Genomic DNA, 25,467 nt, shown 5'->3' with positions numbered 1-25,467 from the left:
GCCTGAGGAGGAGCTGAAGGAGAGTTCAGCCAGGAGGGCTGACAGGGAGCTGTGGCTCCGGCTGGGCCCAGCTCCAGGGCCAGGCCTGAAGCAGAGAGGAAGAAGAAAGGCCCAGAGACGCAGGAAAGAGGGAACCCTGAGATCCCACGAGTGAGCTAAAAAGGGTGAAGGGTTGGCAGAAGAGGGCACCGGATCCCAAGCTGGCGGAGGCAAAAGTAACCCTTAACCAGGAACCGGAGGTCGTGGGCAAGTTTTGCCACGACCCTCACCACATCCACCAGAAAGGTACACCAAGAGTAGGGTCAGGAAAGCCAGAGAAGGTTCTACCATAGAAGGCCCAAGGGAACCGGACAAAGGTGGATCCCTGGTGGGGACGGCCAGGAGAAAGAGAGAGAGAGGGAAGCTCAGGACCACGCTCCGGAACTACCTGGGGGTTGGCCGAGTCCATTACCTGGTGGATGCAGCACGGCTCGGGTGGTCACTCAAGGCCAGAGTGACTGAAGGAACACCTGTGAGTAAAAACCCTGAAACTGCATCTCACGTCTCTGACTCTCCTTTCTGCACTATCACTTCCCCCATCATCCGCACCAGCTGCCCTGAGGCCATACCCCTCCCGTTGGGGGTTATACCACCATCGCTGCACCCATACTACCGGCCTCAGCGGACTGTTCTGCAGCGGCGGCCTTGTGACCGCAAATCAACGGGTGGCGTAGTCGACACAGAAACAACATCTACCAAGACTGCCACACACTTAGTTTGACACCCTGGGCACGGACCGGGTCACCGCCACAAGGACTACTACCCCTATCTAGATCCGGCTCCGGGTATCCCTTGAACATGGCCCAGGGGGCGCGTCACATACATACCTTCTGGTCCTGGGTCAGAAACCAGCGAATCCCTGCAGCGCACAGTGCCTGTGCTGGGGGGATTCATAAGTCTGCAGTCACACAGAGCGACTGCAGACTTATCAATTTGGACTGGACAACCCCTTTAAGGCGTATTCCCATTTTTAGCATTATGGCATTTCCTTTTCGAAAAATGTCAGGAAAATTGGGATTTGTGCACCCCCATATGCCCCATACCCCCATTTAATTCCTTAAAGTACCACTCCACCATTTTTTTATTTACCTATCCATTATCTATAAGTAATGTGTGTTCAGTGTATGCACTGAAATAATTACCAATCTCCATCTTCTGCCATTTCCAGCACTGCTCCGCTCCTCTCCTGCAACATGGGACTACAGGTCATACTTGCTGGCTTTCATAATGTAGGTCTATGAGAACCTAATTCAGTCCACAGAGAAATGCTGTTGTGAGCCGACTGGTCACAACTGCGGTCACATGATGCAAGAGAGGACGGGAGCAGCGCTGGAAGCGGCAGTAGACAGGAACCACTAAATATTACAATCCATATAATGAACATACTTTACTCATAGTTAAAGGAGAGGAAAATAAATAGAAAACACTGGAGTGGAACTTTAAAGTATTTTTCACACATTTCAACTTATATTGCTCTTATGGTAATTTCAGTTATGGGAATAGTTTTTGTCTCAATTTACAGAGGTGGTCAAAATAATAATTATTATAATTATTATAATTATTGTTCCTGTGTCTACCTCTATGTGCAACCAAGTAGGCCGATCTACCACAGTTGGTGTTAGAAGTGAGGGAAAAATTCCCAGGAAGCAAGTGTGACGGCTGTGGACAAACTGCATGTCCTGGGTGAAGGCGGCTGTGAGCATGGAACAGTGGTCAGAAAAAATGGAGGAGCTGATCAAGCACCTGGTCCAAAGCCAGCACCAGCAACACCTGCAGCAGCACAGGGAGCAGCAGCAACAGTAGCAGCTACAGCAGCAACAGCTGGCACAACAGGAGACAAGTAAGCTGCTTATGCAACAGCTGCAGCAGCATGTCAGAATTTCAGTTGTCCTTCTACAGTTTGACCACTAGTGGCTGCTATTGTTCATCTTAATAATTGTGCTGCAATCCCATGCCTTACCACTGGAGGCTGCTGTTGTGTTCTGCAATTGCCCTTTACTAAGATGGCAGATTCTGAACCTGTGGGATCCATCTTGTTTCCTGTTTGGGCCTCATTAAAGCCACATGGATCTCTCACTCATTGCTTGAGTATTGAGTCTAGCTGTTAGTCTAGTTTCCAGTCTCCAAGCTTCTGAACATTCTTACCTAGATTGTGCTCACCTATCTACGGATTGTTTCCTACAACTCCTTTTGCTAACTACAAGAACTTCTACTACCGCTTGCTGTTCTGCTCGTGCTCCTTCAGCCACTGGTTTCCAGCAGTACTACGCCAGTATCGTAACAGGATACTCAAGCCTTCATCATGGTTCCCGCTGAGGGAAATTTGGAGGTTTGTGTAAATAAGATGAACTGTTTGCTTACCAACATCTATGCAGATATGCATACACTATAAACAAAATACACAGTATTTGAAACTCAGACATCTCATAACCTTCAAAATTTTGGATAAGCTATACAAGATCTACAGAATATTGTGCAAGATCAAAGCAATAAGATTGCACTGCAGTCTGAACAGATCCTTCAATTACAAAATCAACATATTGCTCCAGCCCCTCCACACACCCTTCCACGCCCACCTTCCAGGTTTGGTGGAGACTGTGACAAATTTTGTGGATTTATCAACCAGTGCAGATTGTACTTTGGTGCACACCCTGCTCACTTCCATATTGACAGATCAAATGTATTATGTATCATTATGCTGATGAAACATAAAGCTTTGGTTTGGGCCAGCCCCCTTATTGAAACTCATGATGAATGATCAACTTAATGATCTGGAGACTTCCTAGCAACCATGAGCCAGGTGTTTGATTACCCTAATCATTGTGTAACAGCTTCAGCTACACTGATGGCGCTACGTCATGGTAAACGCTCTGTTGCAGAGTACTGCACAGAATTCAGATGGTGGGTGATTGATACCGAATGGATTAATGCTGCAAAATGATCTTTTTTTAAGAATGGACTCTCCAGCGCACTCAAAGATGAACTAGCCCGGGCCGATGCTCCAACAAATTTTGATGACTTCATTCACCATTGTATTTGTATAGACAACCGATTATCAGGGAGAAGATTGGAAAAGTGGATTTCAAACTGGTCCTGCAAAAGTAATTGTTATCCACCTGTTTCAACCTCCAGTCCCAGAGACTTTGAGATAAAGAGTCCTCACATATCTGAAGTTGAATCTGACTAGCCCAGGGGAATGGGGACGACTCGGTACCCGTGCCTTTTGCCTGACCTTGGGGATGTCACGGTGGTCGGCTCCCGGGCCCGTACCCTGGGGTCAGCTTTTAAAAGGGTGGTTTGGTTTACTAATTTTATGGAAGTTCGTGACGCCACCTGTGGTTTCTGGTGAGAATCACCAGCGCTGCGGCAGTCCACTGAGGCTGGTGATAAGGCAGCTCAATGGTATAGCTCCCCACAGGTGGAGCTAGGCCTCAGGGCAGTGTTGAGAGAGGGGGATGCAGGACAGGCACATCCCGGAGCACTGTAGGGTGAAGGGTGCATATCAGGATCCTCCCCAATGAGCGGGTGTAGGGCCTCCTGTTTCTTGCCTCTGCGTAGTAAGTTTTTGACCCGCCTGAAGCTAAGCCTAACTTTATCTCTGTCCTGCACTGGCTGACGTTGTGGTAGGGCCTTCTCTTGGAGTGCACGCTCCCAGCTTACGGGGCCTATGTGTCTCCTGGCACTGTTACGTATCAGCTCTCTGGTGGACCTGGGACCTGTAGTTCTCCAGGGATTCTAGTAACGCCTTACTGGGTCGTAGAGATCCCGGTAAGCTCGGACCCGGTGTTCGGTATATGTTTCGGGGTGAGCTGGATAAGCTCCTCGGCCCCCACTGCTACTCACTTTCCACTCGCCTTCGGCCGCGCTCGGGCCCTCACTAGGTTACACACACTGCAGCCGGGACGCTGCTCTTCTTCGCCGCTCTCAGAGTGTCGGCACACTCCTAGCTCTCTATCCTGAGCTCTGTGAGTTCTAGTCTGGACTCACTCTACAGACTGTACTGAACTCTTTCTGCAGGAACTGCTAGGCTCTGGCTCGACTGCACTGACTCCATCTGTGTCTGAGCAGGAACTCCCTAGCTGCTCTATACTCTAGCAGGCTAGGAACTGAACTGCCTAGCACCACCTTCCCTTTTTATATCCCTAATGGGCTCCCTCTGGTGGTCTGAGGTGGAAGGTGGAGGTGTGTGTATGCTGTGGGGGTCTCTTGTGGAGGAATCCCTTAATGCACCCCCCTAGGATCTGTGGCTCCAAGCGCAGCTGGGCGCCACAAATCCATGCAGGTTGACAGCCTGTTAAAACGTGAAAGTGCTGAGAGAAAAGAACGGAGACTTCGGGAAAATCTGTGCTTTTATTGTGGCAAGACTGACCACTTTCTCATCAATTGTCCTTCTCGACTATGTAAAACAGTGGCAGTGGTAGCGGATCCCAATTTTTCCGACGAAGAAACATTCTTGTCTGAACCAGCGCCTCCAGTGAATGCTGTCATCCATTCAATTTCTTCTGTTGCACCCAAAGGGTGTTGGATAGAGCCAATTCACATGTCTTAGGTGGCAATGTGGGGGTAGGAAAAACTCAAGAACGAGTCATGCAGACGTTCTATTGCCCCAGATGTCACCGAAAAATACTAAGATATTGCAAGTCCTGTTCCAACTACCAGTTAACCGCTACCACCTCTCACTTCCAAAATCCTCTCATGCCGATATCCATCAAGGCAGGGAAACAGAGGGATCCCATTGAACCTTTCAGAGCATTTGGTGTGGGGAGGGCTTGAAGGCACAAGCTCTGGAGCTGTGGTGCTCATGTTAAGGTAAGCTAATGTGACATGCAGGCAGAAGTAGTGCTGTTGCTTCAAAAGCATCCAGCAACTATTAGAAATAACACAAGCACAGGAGACAGGAAGTGTTGTGCTTCAGAAGCATCCAGAAACTAGAGGGGGTAGCACTGTCACAGGAGACAGGGAGTGTTTTAGCAGAGCCCCAGGGGGATTGTGGGGAACTTGTTATTGTAGTCTGGCTGAAGCCGAATAGAAAGGTGGTGTGTTATCTGGATCTTATGGAAGGCAACTGAACAGGATTCAGATCAGGAGAGAAACTAAACACAGGTCAGATAAAACTCCCTGAACTAACAGTGCAGAGTATTATCGGGAAGGAAGATAAGGACTGGAAGGAATTGTGTCACAGGGACCATCTCCCTCATTAAACCCTCCCCCCCTCCATCTCCATGCAGGATAATGAATGCTGTGTACTATTGTGTCCTTGTGAAGGAAAAGCCTGTGGTTGTGTATGCATAGAAGGGTGCTGCTAAGAGATCTAATCTGTGTTGAACTGTGCTACTGAAGAGACTGCCGTTACTGTACCTGCTTTAATAGACTGTACTGTAGTGAAGCCAGTTTCTTCAAAGCGTTAAATGGTACTGGTTGTACTTGAATAAACTCCACTGTTAAACTGTTGAAAAAAGTCTCTTGTCAGATATGTCTGGTCAGCAATTGAATCTATCGTGTACCTGAAAGAAGCTGCAGCACATGGTCTATGGTCACCCTGAGTAATGGTTCCCCCAGGATTCGAAAGAATTCATGAAACCCGTCTTGCCCCTATCTGAACTTAGGAAGCGGGAGTGTAGCACTAAACCTTGTTCCTGAAGTGAAGGGCTACCCATAGCAACACGGACTGTGCCATATGTTATGTTTTCTTTTTCCTGTTAGGCCGGGAAGGCAGTGTTTGTTTTGCTAACGTTGCCATGGTTTATGTGTGGCGCTCCTGCGGGTTCAGTCGCCACAGAGGTACTGCATCTCACCCAGAGGTGTGGTATCTCACTCTCAGGTAAGGAAGGAGTACTGCCCCGGACCATAACACCTTCATCCAACACTATACTACTCCAGACCGGCAGGAGGGGCAAGATGCGTCGCTTCCCTGCTGAGCCCTGTCCCTGGCTGGAGTGGGGGGAACCAAAGTAGGGGGAACCATGTAGTGGGTGTGGGTGGAGGAAGTAAATCCGGGGAGCATTGAAAGAAGTGATATAAATATAGAAGCCATCTTGAAAGGACAGAGCAGTCAGAGGAGGACAGTGAGAGGGAGCAGGAGCTCTGTAGGAGCTCTGCTCAGGAGGAGGGCCTAGCCAGAGAGGCCCAAGACTGGAGAGAGAGAGAGGAGCAGGAGAAAGGCTCCAGGAACGTGGAAGGGACCCCAGGGGTAAGGGTAGTGCTGGAGGCCACCCGTACACCCGAATCTACCAGGAGGTGGAGGGGTCAGGTCGCACAGAGGGGACCGGTCCCTAAACTAGCAGAGTTCTTTAAGCCTCAACTAGGAAACCGGAGGCTGCAGTATTTCAGGTACTGCAGCCACAAGCCACATCTAATCACCAGAAAGATGGCCATAGAGGACCCAGGGGACAGAGAAGACGTCGCCCGGCAAGGTCCGCTGCCACTGGCCTGAGACACTAGGTGTGAGGTGCAGGGAGACGGCAAGAAGGAACACACAGAAGGGGGTCCTGTTACATACTCCAGAGAGACCTGGGAGTTTGCTGAACCCCTCCCTGAGTAAGCACAGGACGTCGTGGGAAGTTACTCTAGTACTGGTAACTGGAAGTCTAAGAAACCGTGAGTAAACCTGACGCGCCCCCTGGGCCGCGGGGTACTCGGCAGCCGGGCCTCTGGCTGCTTTCAGGGGGATATCACGGTGGCTGGCCCAGCCCGTGACCCAGGGCGGTCAGTGAAATGGTAGGATATTTATATTTACAGGGGTTTTAGAATAATTCGTGACGCCACCTGTGGATTCTGGTAAGAGGTTACCAGCGCTGCGACAGTCCACTGAGGCTGATGTTAGGGGCAGCTATGATGGGACGGTTCCCCACAGGTGGAGCAGGCCTCAGGGCATTGTAGAGATGTAGAAAGATGGTGGAAGCAGGAGGGAGACAGCAGGACGGTCCCAGAGGAAGTACAGGCACACACACAAGGGTAAACTTCAATACCTTTACTGGTGGTGATGCAGGTACGGTCCAGGGCACTCAGGGCGAAGGGTACATTTCTGGACTCTCCCCAGTGAGTGGGTGTAAGGCCTCCTGATCTGTGTCTCTTACTCTCTAAGCTTCGGGCCTGCCTGGAGCTAGGCCTGGCTTGCTTACTGCTTCCTTCTTGTACCTACTGACCTAGCGGCAGGGTTTTCTCCTGGTTCCCACTATTCCTGGTCGCTGGAGCCTTAGTGGTACCTAACCCTGTTGCTGTGGTCAGCGGTTGGTTAACCTAGGACTTGTAGTTCTCCAGGGATTCTGGTTGTTCCTACTGGTCATAAAGATCCCTGTAGGCGCGGACCCGGTGTCCGGTATATTGTTCGGGGTGAGCCTGTTATGCTCCTCTGCCCCCTATGCGTTTCTCCTTCTTCTCCTCAGTCTGCAGACTCTCTCATGCAGACTCCCTGAGCAGACGCTCTGAGTTCTGTGCCTGACAGGAACTCTCACTTGCCTTCTAGCCCGCTCTAGGCTCTCACTGGCCAGACAAGCCCGCAGCTTGGGCCTAGCCTGGCCTTCAGCCACACAGACTTCAGCTTGTCTGGAGCTGCAGCATGGTGTCACACTGTCTGCTTCCCACTGACTGACTGACTGAACTCCACCCCCAGTATTTATATACCTGAGAGTGCTCCATCTAGTGGACTTGGGTGGAGGTGTCTGCATGTATTGAGGCCACTGGGGAGAATTCCATCCATGCACCCCTCTGGGATCTGTGGCACCAGTGTGCAGCAAGGCGCCACAAACCCTGAGGACTGCACCTTACTGTCTCTGTGATCATGATCTGCGCCATCCTCTGCACTACACCATAACAGCAACATCTACACTGCCCTGGAGCTAAGCTCTACCTGTGGAGAGCTAAACCAACTCTGCTGCATTAACACCAGCTCCAGAGGACCTGCTCTGCAGCGGCGGCTCCCTTTAGCTGCATACCACAAGTAGCGTCACGAACTGTATATAAAAACTATAAATCCCCTGTAAATATCCACCTTTGATTGACCGCCCTGGGTCACGGACCGGGTCACCGCCATTGTGACATCTCCCCTAGCAACGACCGGCCCGGCACCGAGTACCCCACGGCCCAGGGGGCGCGTCATATTTGGCGTCACGAACATGATGTGAACCCACCCGTTATCCCCGGGTATTGTGCGTCTAGAGACTGTGTTCTATACTGAATGTGACGTCCGCCCCAGAAGAACAGGTGCCATTATGTGCGAAACCAAAGACAACAAGAAACCACCTCCCATCGTGGGCCGGGTTCCAGAATGGCGCCAAAAGCGAGGCCCGCCCCGAGCAGCAGTGACTGTGTATATGGATGTGTCCATCAAGCTGGGGGGGCCACCCCAAGATGTGTCTGACAGCAGGCTGCCATGGAACCGCCCCCGAAAGGGGAGAGGAGAGAAGAAACCTGGGAGACAGGGCGGAGTCTCCAGGAATCTAGACAGACCGCACCCGGCAGGCAACATGGAGGAGAGTCCGGAGCAAGCTCCCGTCCATGGCCTGCAGCGACCAGATGCGCCTGTCACCCTGGAGGAGGCAATGGCAAAGTTGTCCCTGGAGGATACCGAGTTACTCCATGCCGAGATCCAGGAGCTAGTACGAGGCTGATGACCCGGCTGAGTCAGCCGGCAGAAATCAGGTGTTTCCCCGGAGGGAGCACCACTGTTGAACTGTTTAATTGAAAGAAAAAGTTTAAAGACTGTATATAGTTACCCGGAAGGGTATAGCAGAGACACTACAAGTTTAAAAAGTTCTGTGTGTGTGCATAATTACCCGGTAAGGGTACCAAAGACTGGCAGGCTGAGGACTGTGAGCAGCCAAAAACTTAAGTTGTAAATAGTTGCACTTTTTAAAGTGCCCCTTATTGGTTTTATATGACAAAGCTGACCTCAGAACAAAAACCCGTTTGGCGTGGCCGAAGACGTGGTCCAACACCTGGATCACCTATGCCCTGCAGCCACGCCCAGGGCCTACGTTGAGGGTTTGCGGACGGGCCCCTCATGTTGCTCATGTTGCACCTTAACCAGTGAGATGGACACCCGGTTACAGATCTCACTACAGTTTGCTGAACTTACTTGAAAAGTGATAAAAATGTTTTATATGTGAAGAAGAATGTTATTGAAAATGTTTTATAATGTTTGATATGCTAAGGAAACCCGTAACGTTTAAGAAAATGTGCCTCCCATAAAGGGAAGAAAAAGTTTGTTCATTATCTTCTATGCGAATGCATTCTCAAAATTGCATGTCTAAAATGTGTTTTTACTCTATTCCAGCCCGCGGACGTGCTGTGTTTTACCAGGGGGGTATGTGGCACCCCTGCGGTGTGGTACCTCACTCTCAGGTAAGAAAGGAGTACTGCCCCGGACCATAACACCTGCATCCAACACTACACTACTCCAGACTGGCAGGAGGGGCAAGATGCGTCGCTTCCCTGCTGAGCCCTGTCCCTGGCTGGAGAGGGGGGAACCAAAGTAGGGGGAACCATGTAGTGGGTGGATGAAGTAAATCAGGGGAGCATTGAAAGAAGTGATATAAATATAGAAGCCATCTTGAAAGGACAGAGCTTTCAGAGGAGGACAGTGAGAGGGAGCAGGAGCTCTGTAGGAGCTCTGCTCAGGAGGAGGGCCTAGCCAGAGAGGCCCAAGACTGGAGAGAGAGAGAGAGTCAGGAGAAAGGCTCCAGGAACGTGGAAGGGACCCCAGGGGTAAGGGTAGTGCTGGAGGACACCCGTACGCCCGAATCTACCAGGAGGTGGAGGGGTCAGGTCGCACAGAGGGGACCGGTCCCTAAACTAGCAGAGTTCTTTAAGTCTCAACTAGGAAACCGGAGGCTGCAGTATTTCAGGTACTGCAGCCACAAGCCACATCTAATCACCAGAAAGGTGGCCATAGAGGACCCAGGGGACAGAGAAGACGTCGACCGGCAAGGTCCGCGGCCACTGGCCTGAGACACTAGGTGTGAGGTGCAGGGAGACGGCCAGAAGGAACACACAGAAGGGGGTCCTGTTACATACTCCGAAGAGACCTGGGAGTTTGCTGAACCCCTCTCTGTGTAAGCACAGGACGCCGTGGGAAGTTACTCTAGTACTGGTAACTGGAAGTCTAAGAAACCGTAAGCAAACCCTGAGGACTGCACCTTACTGTCTCTGTGATCATTATCTGCGCCATCCTCTGCACTGCACCATAACAGCAACATCTACACTGCCCTGGAGCTAAGCTCTACCCGTGGAGAGCTAAACCAACTCTGCTGCATTAACATCAGCTCCAGAGGACCTGCTCTGCAGCGGCAGCTCCCTTTAGCCGCATACCACAGGTGGCGTCACAAACTGTATATAAAAACTATAAATTCCCTGTAAATATCCCCTTTTGATTGACCGCCCTGGGTCACGGACCTGGTCACCACCACTGTGACATCTCCCCTAGCAACGACCGGCCCGGCACAGAATACCCCACGGCCCAGGGGGCGCGTCATATGCAGTACTCTTAATAATTCACAGAAGATTTAAAGAAACAGTGTTCCTGTGTCTACCTCTATGTAGAACCAAGTGAGCCGATCTACCACAATATATATATATATATATACAGTACAGACCAAAAGTTTGGACACACCTTCCCATTTAAAGATTTTTCTGTATTTTCATGACTTTGAAAATTGTACATTCACTCTGAAGGAATCAAAAATATGAATTAACACATGTGGAATTATATACTTAACAAAAAAGTGTGAAACAACAGAAAATATGTCTTATATTCTAGGTTCTTCAAAGTAGCCACCTTTTGCTTTGATGACTTCTTTGCACACTCTTGGCATTCTCTTGATGAGCTTCAAGAGGTAGTCACCGGAAATGGTTTTCACTTCACAGGTGTGCTCTGTCAGGTTTAATAAGTGGGATTTCTTGCCTTATAAATGGGGTTGGGACCATCAGTTGTGCTGTGCAGAAGTCAGGTGGATACACAGCTGATAGTCCTACTGAATAGACTGTTAGAATTTGTATTATGGCAAGAAAAAAGCAGCTAAGTAAAGAAAAACGAGTGGCCATCATTACTTTAAGAAATGAAGGTCAGTCAGTCTGAAAAATTGGGCAAACTTTGAATGTGTCTCCAAGTGCAGTTGCAAAAACCATCAAGTGCTACAAAGAAACTGGCTCACATGAGGACCGCCCCAGGAAAGGAAGACCAAGAGTCACCTCTGCTTCTGAGGATAAGTTTAACCGAGTCACCAGCCTCAGAAATAGCAGGTTAACAGCAGCTCAGATTAGAGACCAGGTCAATGCCACACAGAGTTCTAGCAGCAGACACATCTCTACAACAACTGTTAAGAGGAGACTTTGTGCAGCAGGCCTTCATGATAAAATAGCTGCTAGGAAACCACTGCTAAGGACAGGCAAAAATCAGAAGAGACTTGTTTGGGCTAAAGAACACAAGGAATGGACATTAGACCAGTGGAAAGCTGTGCTTTGGTCTGATGAGTCCAAATTTGAGATCTTTGGTTTCAACCACTGTGTCTTTGTGCGACGCAGAAAAGGTGAACAGATGGACTCTACATTAGTGTTGAGCCACCCCCGTAGTGTTCGAGTTCGGTTCGGTTCGTCGAACACCCGTGTGTTCGCCGAACTGTTCGTCGAACTGTTCGTCGAACACCTTCGAACACCGTTAAAACCAATGGCAGGCAAATAAAAACACATAGAAACACATAGAAAACACCTTCAAAGGTGTCCAAAAGCTGACAAACTGCTCAGAAGACACAACTAACACATGGAAAAGTGACAAGTACATATAGTCATGCGAAAAGAAAAGAGGTGGAGGAGTAAAAGGAGGGGGAGACACAGATATAGGCATGTCATGCCCTTCTAAAATCCAAAAAGTGAGAAGCCGAGACGGCCAGTCCGCTCCTGCCCGTGCCACCTCCGTGTTGCCGGGTTTGTGCCAGAGCCGCGGTGAACCCTGACGGCTAGCCCCCCTCTCCCAATACTGGTGCCTGTCCGCTGGTGGGTCGAGAGAGCCCCCCTGTGGTGGAGGCAGCTCTAAGCTTTTTAATTTAAATTGTCCCTCTAATTTGAATGAATACACTTTAAATCCATTTACAAGGATCTATTGGAGGGCAAGTCTCATGCCAGCAGCCGCGTAATTCCAGCTCCAGTAGCGTCCACTAAAGCTGCTGCAGTTAAAAAGCTTTTATAAGGATCGAGCTCGGCTGTCCACCGCAAGGCATCCTAGTGCCAGTCCCAGCCCCTATGCCTTGGGGTGCCTCCTGATGCTCTTCACTAAGTATCCCGTGGTCCCGAAGCATTTCCTTTGAAAAAATTAAGTGTCCAAACTACAGGTGGTGTAGCTTGCTTAACAGCCGGGATAATCCGCTGACTAGCAGACACTGCTACTAGGCACAAAGTATTTCCTGGGCTAGATGCAGTTAAAAATTTGTAAGTAGATACTCTCGTTGGATGCTGAGAAAGCATTCCATAGAGTCTCCTGGCATGCCATATATGATTCTCTTAAAAAGCTTGGGGTAGGGGTCTAGGGGACCCTTTTATAGCCAAAATCACGGCCCTGTATCACAATACGTCACCTAGGCTGAAGATAAATGGAACTGTAGCACCGAGGGCTCGGTTGCTACAGACGTATTGCACCTCACCCAGAGGTGTGATATCTCACTCTCAGATAAGGATGGAGTGTGGATCAGGACCCGACACCTGCATGCATTACACCACATTGCCGTGGGGCAGGGCGACCAATATGCCCCTGAGATGGGCACGACAGTCCCTGTCCCTGGCTGGAGTGGGGGGAGGGAACACTGAGGAAGGGGAACCCTGCAGTGCAGGAGCAGGGAGGAAGCAGTTCCTGGGTGCATTGAGAAGGGAGTATAAAAGGTGGGCACCATCTTAGTTCAGTGCAGAGAAGTCTGAGCAGAAGTGGCAGGGAGCAGGGGCTCTGCGTGATCTCTGCTCCGGAGGCGGGCCTAGTAACAGAGGCCCAGGCCTGCAAGAGGGAGAAGGAAGGAAGAGGAGCGGAGAAGGCTCCAGGAACGAGGAATGAAGGGATCCCAGGGGTGCGGACGGGCGAGTCGCCACCGCACGCCCGAATCCACCTGCGTGGAGGGGTCAGGCCAAAGGGGGAGACCGGTCCCCGAACTAGTGGAGGCAGGAAACGACCCTCAGCTAGAAACCGGAGGCTCTGACATTTTATGTGGCGCAGCCCCTTGCTCCACCCGCTAGGAAGGCACCACATAGGGTCAGGGAAACTGGCGCCAAGTTTACCAAGAGGAGGCCCGAGGCAGCCAGACAGAAGTGTTGGTAAGAAAGGCCAGACAAAGGACACACAAAGGGGGTCCTGTGAAGCGCTCCAAAGTTATCTGGGAGTTGTCTGAGCCCCTCACCTGGTGAGCACAGTACGACGTGGGCAGCCGTTACCTGCAGACGTGGTCTGGATAATAAGAACTGTGAGTAAAGGCCCTGAACTGCATCACTGACTCCGTGTCGTTACTGCTGCTGCCCTGCACCATCACCCCCATCCTCCGCATACACTGCCCTGAGGCTATACTCCTCCCGTGGGGAGTTATGCTACGCTCTGCTGCACCCACAACACCAGCCTTAGCGGTCTGCCCTGTAGCGGCGGTTCACTCTGACCGCAATCCACGGGTGGCGTAGTCGGACATTTAAACATCAAAACCACATAAATAGTTCCGCCACTGGTTTGACCGCCCTGAGCCACGGAACCGGATCGCCGCCACGAAGACTACAACCACCAGCATCCACCAAAAAGGGTCCGGCTCCGGGTGTCCCAAGGCCCAGGGGGTGCGTCAGAACATTTTCATCACCTTTCACAATCACCAATGGGACAAGGCAGGGATGTCCTCTGTCCCCTCTCTTATACATCCTAGTGACGGAGCACCTGCTCTCATCAATTCGCCATAACCCCAATATTAGGTGGATTGAGGTGGGAGGCACCGAGTACAAGTGCTCTCTATTTGCTGATGATGTCCTAGTATATATCACTCAATCACATATATCCATCCCTGCTGTTATGGCTGAAATAGATCACTTTGTTACATGGTAAAATTTTAAAATCAATGCAGCGAAGTCTGAGGCCCTCGATGTCTCCCTCCCTAAATCCATATAGGATTCCATCCAGTCCAACTTTCCCTTTGCCTGGCCCTCACAGGGTATCAAATACTTAGGAATTCCTATTCATAGAGACCTCTCCCATCTATGTTATCTTAATTTTGGGCCCTTTATTGAACAATTCCATACAGACCACGGTTGGCAAGTTAGAACTGTAAGATTCACTACGTGAACCACTGGTGTTTTGTGGAAAAGCACATGTACACCGCGTTCCAAATTATTATGCAAAAAGTGTTTAGGAGTGATAAGGGAAGAATTTGTTTGTTTGTCAGTTAAACTCATTGATGGTGATGTGTGTCAGGGCTCTTTATATCACTGTAAGCAATTGCAGACACCTGTGCTAATTAGTTTGGCAGGTGTGTCCAATGAAAGGCAAGACTACTTAAGAAGGCTGTCTCACATTATTAAGCAGCCTACATTTTCTGCCAAAATGGGAAAGAAAAAGGATGTGTCGGCTGCTGAGAAGCAACAAATTGTGGAGTGTTTAGGTCAAGGCATGACTACAATCAACATTGTGCGATGATCAGGATGAAGTGTCTTGGCAATCAAGAAGTATGTAGCTGATTCACAGTACACACGTGTGCGTGCTGATAAGGGCAAATTGAGGACTCTTTCCTACAGGCAATTACGTCAGGTTGAAAGAGCAGCGGCAAAAAAGCCTTGTCATAGCAGCAGACAAGTTTTTGAAGCTGCTTGTGCCTCCAACGTCCCCCGAACAACAAGATGCAGGGTCCTTCAGAGGTTTGCAGCTGTGCATACGCCATCCTGTCGACCTCCTCTATCCACTTCACACAAGCAGAAACGGCTCCAGTGGGCCAAACATTACATGAAGACTGATTTCAAAACTGTTTTGTTCACGGATGAGTGCCGTGCAGCGCTCGATGGTCCAGATGAATGGAGTGGAGGATGGCTGGTTGATGGACACCCCACGCAAACACGGCTACAGCGCCAACAAGGAGGAGGTGGAGTAATGTTTTGGGCTGGAATCATGGGGAGAGAGATTGTCGGCCCCTTTAGGATCCCTGAAGGCGCTAAAGATGAACTCCATAATGTATGTGGATTTTCTCAAACAGCACTTCCTGCCATGGTTCAAGAAGAAGAACCGTGTATTTCACAGCAAGATCATTTTTCTGCATGATAATGCACCATCTCATGCTGCACATAAAACATCTGCATCTCTGGCTGATATGGGCATAAAAGGGGACAAACTTATGGTGTGACCCCCATGCTCCCCTGACCTCTACCCCATTCAGAACCTTTGGAGCATCATTAAAAGGAGTGTCTATGATGGCGGGAGGCAGTTCACATCTAAGCAACAGCTCTGGGAGGGTATTCTGTCCTCATGCAAAACAATTGAAGCAGAAACCATCCAAAACCTGACAAATTCAATGGACGAGAGAGTTCAGAAGCTCCTTTCGAACAAGGGGTCCTATGTGAAAATGTAACATCACCTAGAATAAAGTTTTGAGTTGAAAACTGTTTGATTTCAGTTTCTAACAACCTGCTAATGCTTATAATTTCAAAAATGACCATTTTTTTGGTCTTTATTAAAATGAAAAGGTTGATCGAAAAGTTTGGGGGATCTAAGAGTGTGGCAACCCAGTAGTCATGATTACTTCGAATTCTGACAATATGAGGGTCATGCTGCAGGTAGTGCAGCAAGAAGGCACTTATGTGTCTTGCGCATCTCGGAGCCCCAAAATTATTTTCCGGGCTAGATGCAGCTAAAAATTATTTTTAATTTTAAATCTGGTGAAGCTTATTATAGATGGCCTAATAGGATCAGTGCTGCACACTGCTACAAAGCCCAAATTATTTTCCAGTCAAGATACAGATAAACATGATTAGTAATTTGAAAGCTTAAAACGGTTGGTAGGGTGATTTTAACCAATCATCAAGCTTTTACTCTTCCCAGGATGACACAGGGGTAGAAAAGTCGTTTCGGATCCATGATTTGTTCATCTTTATGAACGTGAGTCTGTCTACATTATCAGTGGAGAGCCGCGTGCGCTTATCTGTCAGCACACCACCAGCAGCGCTGAACACACGTTCAGACAGAACGCTGGCTGCGGGGCATGACAAGATCTTCAAGGCGTAAGTGGCTAGCTCCGGCCATTTATCCAGATTGGAAGCCCAAAAAGAGCAAGGGTCCAGTGACACAGTCGTGGCTTCAATGTTTACTTGGAGATACTCCTGTACCATCGTCTCTAGGCGTTGACTATGTGTCAGACTTCTTGTCTCCTGTGGCCTTGCAAAGGATGGGCTAAAAAAGTGGTGAAATGATTCCGCAAAATTGATGTTACCAGCAGATACTGTGGTTCTGTTACGGTTTGAGTGCTGAACACTTGACGGTCCCACGGTTGGCAAGTTGGAACTGTGAGATTCACTATGTGCACCACTGGTATTTTGTGGAAAAGCACATGTAAGATTCTGCAACAGTCTCTGCTGATACTCCTGCATGCGTGCATCCCTTTCTATGGCAGGAATAATTTCTGCAAATTTACTTTTGTACCGGGGATCTAACAGTGTGGCAACCCAGTAGTCAGGATTATTTCTAATTCTCACAATTCGAGGGTCATGTTGCAGGTAGTGCAGCAAGAAGGCACTCATGTGTGTTGCGCATCCAGGAGCACCAAGTCCCTGTTGTGTTGGTGGCGAGGTAACAATCATGCTTCCTTCCTCTGTCCTCTCCCCCCAACCTCGCACAACAGAAATGTGATCAAGGTCTCCCTCATCTGATGAGTCTTCCATCAGTTCGTCCTCCACTTCTTCCTGGGCTCCTGCACCTTCCTCACTAGTTTGGCTGCTACCATGCGCCCTGGTAAAATCATCTCCCCCACCCTCACATGCCTGCCGCCCTGGTGCTGCCGACCGTCTGGACCTTGCAGATGTTAGCCCTTCCGCATACAACTCCTCCTCCTCTACTTCCTCCACCTCCTCTTGTGCCACCACCTGACTCCGAATTCTGTTTAACATGTGCTCCAGCATGTAAATCACCGGAATAGTCATGCTGATAATGGCATCGTCAGCACTAAACATCTTCGTCGCCATTTCAAAACTGTGCAGAAGGGTGCATAGGTCCCTGATCTGAGACCACTCCTCCAGCGTGATTTGCCCCACCTCTGAATCTCGTTGGCCCAGGCTATACGTCAGAACGTATTGCACCAGGGCTTGTCGGTGCTGCCACAGTCGCTGCAACATGTGCAGAGTTGAATTCCACCGGGTAGGCACATCGCATTTTAGCCGGTGAAGTGGCAGGCCCAACGACTTCTGTAGAGATGTAAGTCGCTGAGCTGCGGGATGCGAACGGCGGAAGTGAGCACACAGCGACCGTGCCCTCTGCAGAAGGCCATCTAGTCTGGGATAGTGGGCTAAAAATTGCTGGACAACCAGGTTCAACACGTGAGCCATACAAGGCACGTGTGTGACATTGCCCCGGCGAAGGGCCGCACCCAGGTTTGCAGCATTGTCGCACACGGCCTTCCCTGGTTTCAGGTCCAGTGGAGACAACCATTCATGAAATTGGTTCTCCAGAGCTGACCACAACTCCTCAGCTGTGTGACTCACATTTCCCAGACATTTCAATGTAAAAACCGCCTGATGACGTTGAGCCCTACTGCCAGCATAGTAAGGAGGTGTGCAGGATCCCTTCTGCGCAGTTAGAAAGCTTGTGGCATGACCAGACAGGCTTTGGGTGCAGGTGGAAGACCGAGAGGAGGTTGAGGAGGCAGAAGCAGTGGAGGAAAAATGACATAAAGAGGATTGACGCACAACTCGTGGGGACGGCAAGACTTGGACAGCAGCCCCTTGTCCTGCTGTCACCATAGTTACCCAGTGCCCAGTCAGCGACATGTAACGCCCCTGTCCATGCCTACTCGTCCAAGTGTCTGTGGTGAAATGCACCCTGTCACACACAGAGTTTCTCAAAGAAGCGGTGATGTTGTGTGCGACATGCTAGTGGAGTGCAGGCACACCTTTCTTTGAGAAGTAGTGCCGACTGGGCATCTGGTACTGGGGCACTGCGACGGACATAAGGTCTCGAAAATCCTCTGTGTCCACCAGGCGGAAAGGCAGCATTTCTGTAGCCAAGAGCTTGCAGATGGTGAAATTCAACCTCTTAGCTTTCTCATGGCTAGGAGGAAATGGTCTTTTACTTGTCCACATCTGAGGGACCGAGGGCTGGCTATTGTGCTTAGACGGGGTTGATAAGGGTGTCCCCGGCAAACTGCCGGTCTGTGAGGAAGATGCAGGCGGACATGTTAGGTTGCCTTGATCCAAAGGTGGTGCTATCGATGTCGGACAGCGCTCAAGACCAGCTGGTGTTACCACCTCCAAAGAAAATGATGACCTGCCAATCACGCTGGCTGTTGCGGGTAAAGAGGTGGCAGGTCTGCGCCCCAAAACAGGTGTGACTGCTGTCCCCCCAGTCACAGAGGATGAAGAGGCCGCGGATGCACAAGATATGGCAGACGGTGGTTGGCCCGGCCGGCTAGACCGCATTGTAGCACACTGAGCTTCCCACTGCAACTTATGCTTCATGTCCATGTGCCGGTTCATGCATGAAGTACTCAAACTATGTATTTTTTGGCCTCTACTTAGCTTTTGCTGACAAATGTTACAGATAACACGAGTTGGGTCATCTTTATCGATCTGAAAAAATGCCCAGGCTATGCAAGGCTTAGCACCCATGCGACCTGAAGAGCCACCACGACTTGTGGTGAGAGGCAGAGTTGTGTTTGAGGATGCAGTTGTTGACGTGCTTCCAGCACTACGTCTCTGTCCAGGAAGGCGCAACCTGACCTCGTCGTCACTAGCATCTTCCTCCACCTCCTCTGCTGACCTCATCTCTTGGCTGACTGTGGGTTGACAGTAAGTGGGATCTCCGACCTCATCATCATCACCCTGTGCGTTATCACACCCGTCGTCCTCAGAGCCAACCTGTTCCTGCCCTGACAAAAAACTAAAGTTGTCGCTCCAATCAGGTATTTGAGTCTTATCATCGTCTTCCTCATTGTCTCCACCAACAGGAGTTACAGTTTGGGAATGAGGGTCTACATTATGGTCAGAACCTTCTGCGTCTGGTCCTGGATCCGACTCATAAAGATTCTGGGCATCAGTGCAGATCATTTCCTCGTCTGGATTCACAGAAGCGCTGGAGTCGACCTCTGATTCCCAGGCTATAGTATGAGTAAACAGCTCTGCAGACTCAACCATCTGTTCTACCTCATACTCAGACGGGCAGCTGGAGATTTGGGAGCTGTGAGGAAGCAAGTGCGATTGGGGTGACACCTTTGAGGACTGGAGTATTTGTGATGTTGAAGTTGATGTGGAGGAGAGCCCACTTAAAGGAGCACTTGATATCCGTTGAAGCACCTGCTGTTTTTGTGCCTCATCTGGAATTTGTAGCGATTGGCGTGGCCGTAAGAAAGGGATCTTATCACATTGTCCGCTAAAAGAAGTAGACATTTTAGTTTGGCTGGAAGATGGTCTTTCTTCTGCACCTACCCCACGGACACAACCTTTTTTCCCCTTCCCAACACGCCTATTCCCCTTTCCACCAGCAGCAGGCCTTTTTCCACTCATTTTGGTGGTTAATAGAGATGAGCGGTGTTCGACTAGAACTGTTCGCCAATCTCAAATTCGAGCTGTTTTGGGCGGTGTTCGAGTTGTTCGACGAACCCGAACGATTTGCAAAAAATTCGGCTGTTCGAGGTTATGTTCGATAACTGTTCGTACACCAAAAGCGTGTCCTGCATGGATTGTCTGCCACTCACTGTAATGCCACAGCCATGGTGGTTGTGGCATTACAGTGATTGCCCAAATCGATGGGAACAGTGCCAACAGTGAAACATGAAAAGCCGGCAATTCAGCAGCGGCATACACCTGTACCCGACAATTTAGAACCGAAAGAATAGAGCTTCACACATAGATTAGATAGATATAAACATGTCAGCCACATATATACGAAGTACAGTGACAGTGCTGCTTACTGTACTTGTCATTTAGCGTAAAGGATTTATCAAAAAAAATAATAGTGTTTTCATGCACTGTCTCTTTAAAAAAGCCGGCCGGCAATTCAGCATCTATACCCGACAATTTAGAACAGAAAGATAGAGCATCACACATAGATTAGATAGATAGAAACATGTCAGTCACATATATATGAAGTACAGTGATAGTGTTGGTTACTGTACTTGTCATTTAGTATTAAAATAAAGGATTTATTATTAAAAAAATTGGCGTGGGGTTCCCCTTAATTTTAGGCTCTAGCGGAGGTTAAGCAGACGGCTGGGGCAGATGTTTGAAGCCTGGGAAGGGGGTAATACCCACGGAGCTTCCCAGGCTACTAATATCAGCCCCCAGCTGAATACCTAGCCTTTACTAGCTATTAAAATGGGGGACCCCCCAAAAAAAATGACGTGGGGTCCCCCCTAATTTAATAGCTAGCAAAGGCTAGGCAGACAGCTGGGGGCTGATATTAATAGCCCAGGAAGGGAGCCATGAATATTGGCCCCCTCCCAGGCTAGAAACACCAGCCGTCAGCCGCCCCAGAAATGGCGCATTCATAGGATGCGCCAATTCTGGCACTTAGCCTCGCTCTTCCACGCTGCCCTGGTGCGGTGGCAGGGGGTAATAGGGTTGGGGTTGATGTCAGCTTATAATGCCAGCTGACATCAAGCCCAGGTTAGTAATGGAGAGGCGTCTATAAGACACCCCCATTACTAACCCCATAGTCAAAGTTAAAAAAAACACAAACACCCAGAATAAAGTCCTTTAATTGAAATAAAGACACAGTCCTTTATTGTTCTAAATTAAACCATACTTACCATCACGCCCATTCCAGCTGAAGCCAACGATCCCCTGCAATAAAAGAAAAATAATAAAGCAACCTCATCCTTACCTTTCCATGGTTCCCACGACAGCTTCAGCTCTGCTACATCGAGATGACAGGCTGGACCGCAGCAGAACGCTGCCATCCAGCCTCTCATCCCGCAGACACTGAGAAGCGCAGGCTTGCTTGCGCTGCTCAGCGTCTCTCTGTGACGACATCCAGATGAGCCGAGTTCATGTCCAATGAACTCGGCTCACCTCATGCACGTCACTGACAGCGTGGGAAAATTCTCAAGCTGAAGCGCTGAGTGCAGGAGAATTTTCCCACGCTGTCAGTGACGTGCATAAGGTGAGCTCATGTCCAATGAACTCAGCTCACCTCCTGCACGTCACTGACAGCGTGGGAGAATTCTCCTGCACTCAGCGCTTCAGTGTGAGAATTCTCCCACGCTGAAGCGCTGAGTGCAGGAGAATTTTCCCACGCTGTCAGTGACGTGCATGAGGTGAGCCGAGTTCATTGGACATTAACTCGGCTCATCTGGATGCCCTCACAGAGAGACACTGTGGAGCGCAAGCAAGCCTGCGCTTCTCAGTGTCTGCGGGATGACAGGCTGGATGGCAGCGTTCTGCTGCGGTCCAGCCAGTCATCTCGATGTAGCAGAGCTGGAGCTGTCCTGGGAACCATGGAAAGGTAAGGATGATGTTGCTTTATTATTTTTCTTTTATTTCAGGAGATCGTTGGCTTCAGCTGGAATGGGCGTGATGGTAAGTATGGTTTAATTTAGAACAATAAAGAATTGTGTGTTTATTTCAATTAAAGGACTTTTTTCTGTTTGTTGTGTTTTTTTTAAATACTTTACTAGAAATTCATGGTGGTCATGTCTAATACTGGCGTGACCCCATGAATTTTGGGCTTGGGGCCAGCTGATAATACCAAGCTGGCCCTAACCCCTTTATTACCCAGTGAGCCACCGCATCAGGGCCCTGGATGAGTTGGGTACAGCGCCAGAAGATGGCGCTTCTATGAACGCGCCATTTTCCGGGGTGGCTGCGGACTGCAATTTGCAGCGGGGGTGGCCCAGAAAGCTTGGGCCTCCCTGCGCTGCAGATTCCAGCCCCCAGCTGCCTAGTTGTACCTGGCTGGACACAAAAACAGGGCGAAGCCCCACGTCAATTTTCTTTAAATTATTTCATGAAATAATTAAGAAAAAAAGGGCTTCCCTATATTGTTGTGTCCGGCCAGGTACAAATAGGCAGCTGGTGGTTGGGGGCAGCCCGTTCCTGCCTGCTGTAACTGGCTGGACACAAATATAGTGCGAAGCCCCACGTCAATTTTTTTTAAATTATTTCATGAATTTCCTGAAATAATTTAAAAAAATTGAAGTGGGGCTTCGCACTATATTTGTGTCCAGCCAGGTACAGCAGGCAGGAATGGGCTGCCCCCATCCACCAGCTGCCTATTTGTACCTGGCCGGACACAACAATATAGGGAAGCCCTTTTTTTCTTAATTATTTCATGAATTTCATGAAATAATTAAAAAAAATTGAAGTGGGGCTTCGCACAATATTTGTGTCCAGCCAGGTACAGCAGGCAGGAACGGGCTGCCCCCAACCACCAGCTGCCTATTTGTACCTGGCCGGACACAACAATATAGGGAAGGCCTTTTTTTCTTAATTATTTCATGAATTTCATGAAATAATTAAAAAAAAAGTACGTGGGGCTTCGCCCTATTTTTGTGTCCAGCCAGGTACAACTAGGCAGCTGGGGGCTGGAATCTGCAGCGCAGGGAGGCCCAAGCTTTCTGGGCCCCCCCCCGCTACAAATTGCAGTCCGCAGCCACCCCGGAAAATGGCGCGTTCATAGAAGCGCCATCTTCTGGCGCTGTACCCAACTCATCCAGGGCCCTGGTGCGGTGGCTCACTGGGTAATAAAGGGGTTAGGGCCAGCTTGGTATTATCAGCTGGCCCCAAGCCCAAAATTCATGGGGTCACGCCAGTATTAGACATGACCGCCATGTATTTCTAGTAAAGTATTTAAAAAAAACACAACACCCAGAATAAAGTCCTTTAATTGAAATAAAGACACAATTCTTTATTGTTCTAAATTAAACCATACTTACCATCACGCCCATTCCAGCTGAAGCCAACGATCTCCTGCAATAAAAGAAAAATAATAAACCAACCTCATCCTTACCTTTCCATGGTTCCCACGACAGCTTCAGCTCTGCTACATCGAGATGACAGGCTGGACCGCAGCAGAACGCTGCCATCCAGCCTGTCATGCCGCAGACACTGAGAAGAGCAGGCATGCTTGCGCTCCTCACTGTCTCGCTGTGACGGCATCCAGATGAGCCGAGGTCATGTCCAATGAACTCGGCTCACCTCATGCACGTCACTGACAGCGTGGGAAAATTCTCACGCTGAAGTGCTGAGTGCAGGAGAATTCTCCCACGCTGTCAGTGATGTGCATGAGGTGAGCTCATGTCCAATGAACTCAGCTCACCTCCTGCACGTCACTGACAGCGTGGGAAAATTCTCCTGCAATCAGCGCTTCAGCGTGAGAATTTTCCCACGCTGTCAGTGACGTGAATGAGGTGAGCCGAGTTCATTGGACATGAACTCGGCTCATCTGGATGTCGTCACAGAGAGACGCTGAGCAGCGCAAGCAAGCCTGCGCTTCTCAGTCTGCGGGATGAGAGGCTGGATGGCAGCGTTCTGCTGCGGTCCAGCCTGTCATCTCGATGTAGCAGAGCTGAAGCTGTCGTGGGAACCATGGAAAGGTAAGGATGAGGTTGCTTTATTATTTTTCTTTTATTGCAGGAGATCGTTGGCTTCAGCTGGAATGGGCGTGACGGTAAGTATGGTTTAATTTAGAACAATAAAGGACTGTGTCTTTATTTCAATTAAAGGACTTTATTCTGGGTGTTTGTGTTTTTTTTAACTTTGACTATGGGGTTAGTAATGGGGGTGTCTTATAGACGCCTCTCCATTACTAACCTGGGCTTGATGTCAGCTGGCATTATAAGCTGACATCAACCCCAACCCTATTACCCCCTGCCACCGCACCAGGGCAGCGTGGAAGAGCGAGGCTAAGTGCCAGAATTGGCGCATCCTATGAATGCGCCATTTCTGGGGCGGCTGACGGCTGGTGTTTCTAGCCTGGGAGGGGGCCAATATTCATGGCTCCCTTCCTGGGCTATTAATATCAGCCCCCAGCTGTCTGCCTAGCCTTTGCTAGCTATTAAATTAGGGGGGACCCCACGTCATTTTTTTTGGGGGGTCCCCCATTTTAATAGCTAGTAAAGGCTAGGTATTCAGCTGGGGGCTGATATTAGTAGCCTGGGAAGCTCCGTGGGTATTACCCCCTTCCCAGGCTTCAAACATCTGCCCCAGCCGTCTGCTTAACCTCCGCTAGAGCCTAAAATTAAGGGGAACCCCACGCCAATTTTTTTAATAATAAATCCTTTATTTTAATACTAAATGACAAGTACAGTAACCAACACTATCACTGTACTTCATATATATGTGACTGACATGTTTCTATCTATCTAATCTATGTGTGAAGCTCTATTCTGTCTGTTATAAATTGTCGGGTATAGATGCTGAATTGCCGGCCGGCTTTTTTAAAGAGACAGTGCATGAAAACACTATTATTTTTTTTGATAAATCCTTTACGCTAAATGACAAGTACAGTAAGCAGCACTGTCACTGTACTTCGTATATATGTGGCTGACATGTTTATATCTATCTAATCTATGTGTGAAGCTCTATTCTTTCGGTTCTAAATTGTCGGGTACAGGTGTATGCCGCTGCTGAATTGCCGGCTTTTCATGTTTCACTGTTGGCACTGTTCCCATCGATTTGGGCAATCACTGTAATGCCACAACCACCATGGCTGTGGCATTACAGTGAGTGGCAGACAATCCATGCAGGACACGCTTTTGGTGTACGAACAGTTATCGAACATAACCTCGAACAGCCGAATTTTTTGCAAATCGTTCGGGTTCGTCGAACAACTCGAACACCGCCCAAAACAGCTCGAATTTGAGATTGGCGAACAGTTCTAGTCGAACACCGCTCATCTCTAGTCTTTACTCCCACAATCTATCTATTTAAGAGCACAGACCTGCCTGATAAAAGTCGTAGGAAATGCTGTAACCTAGTCCTTAAAAGGACTGCAATCACAACTATTCCCTACTCCCAAGCTATCTGTATATTTGTGCGAAAATTGGCTTGAAATTAACAAGGTATAGCGCACACAGCAACAGCGGTGCCGTCTAACACGCAGCTGCGGCAGTGAGAAAATGGTGGCGACGGGGAAAATGGCTTGGTCTTATAGGGCAAGGACATGTGACATACACTGCCAATCACACATGCCCTTGCTTGTGTGAAAAAAAGCACTTCGCTCCGTGTGTGCGCTGCTGATAGGCTGACAGATTGCACCTCCCCACTGCAAATGCGGGAAAGAGAAAAAAAAAT

The sequence above is a fragment of the Phyllobates terribilis genome, unplaced genomic scaffold (assembly GCF_046119375.1).
Source record: "Phyllobates terribilis strain yellow unplaced genomic scaffold, ASM4611937v1 Scaffold_9__5_contigs__length_417890890, whole genome shotgun sequence".
Classification (NCBI taxonomy): domain Eukaryota; kingdom Metazoa; phylum Chordata; class Amphibia; order Anura; family Dendrobatidae; genus Phyllobates; species Phyllobates terribilis.
The sequence above is the reverse complement of the archived record's forward strand: the minus strand, read 5'-3'. Positions refer to the sequence as shown.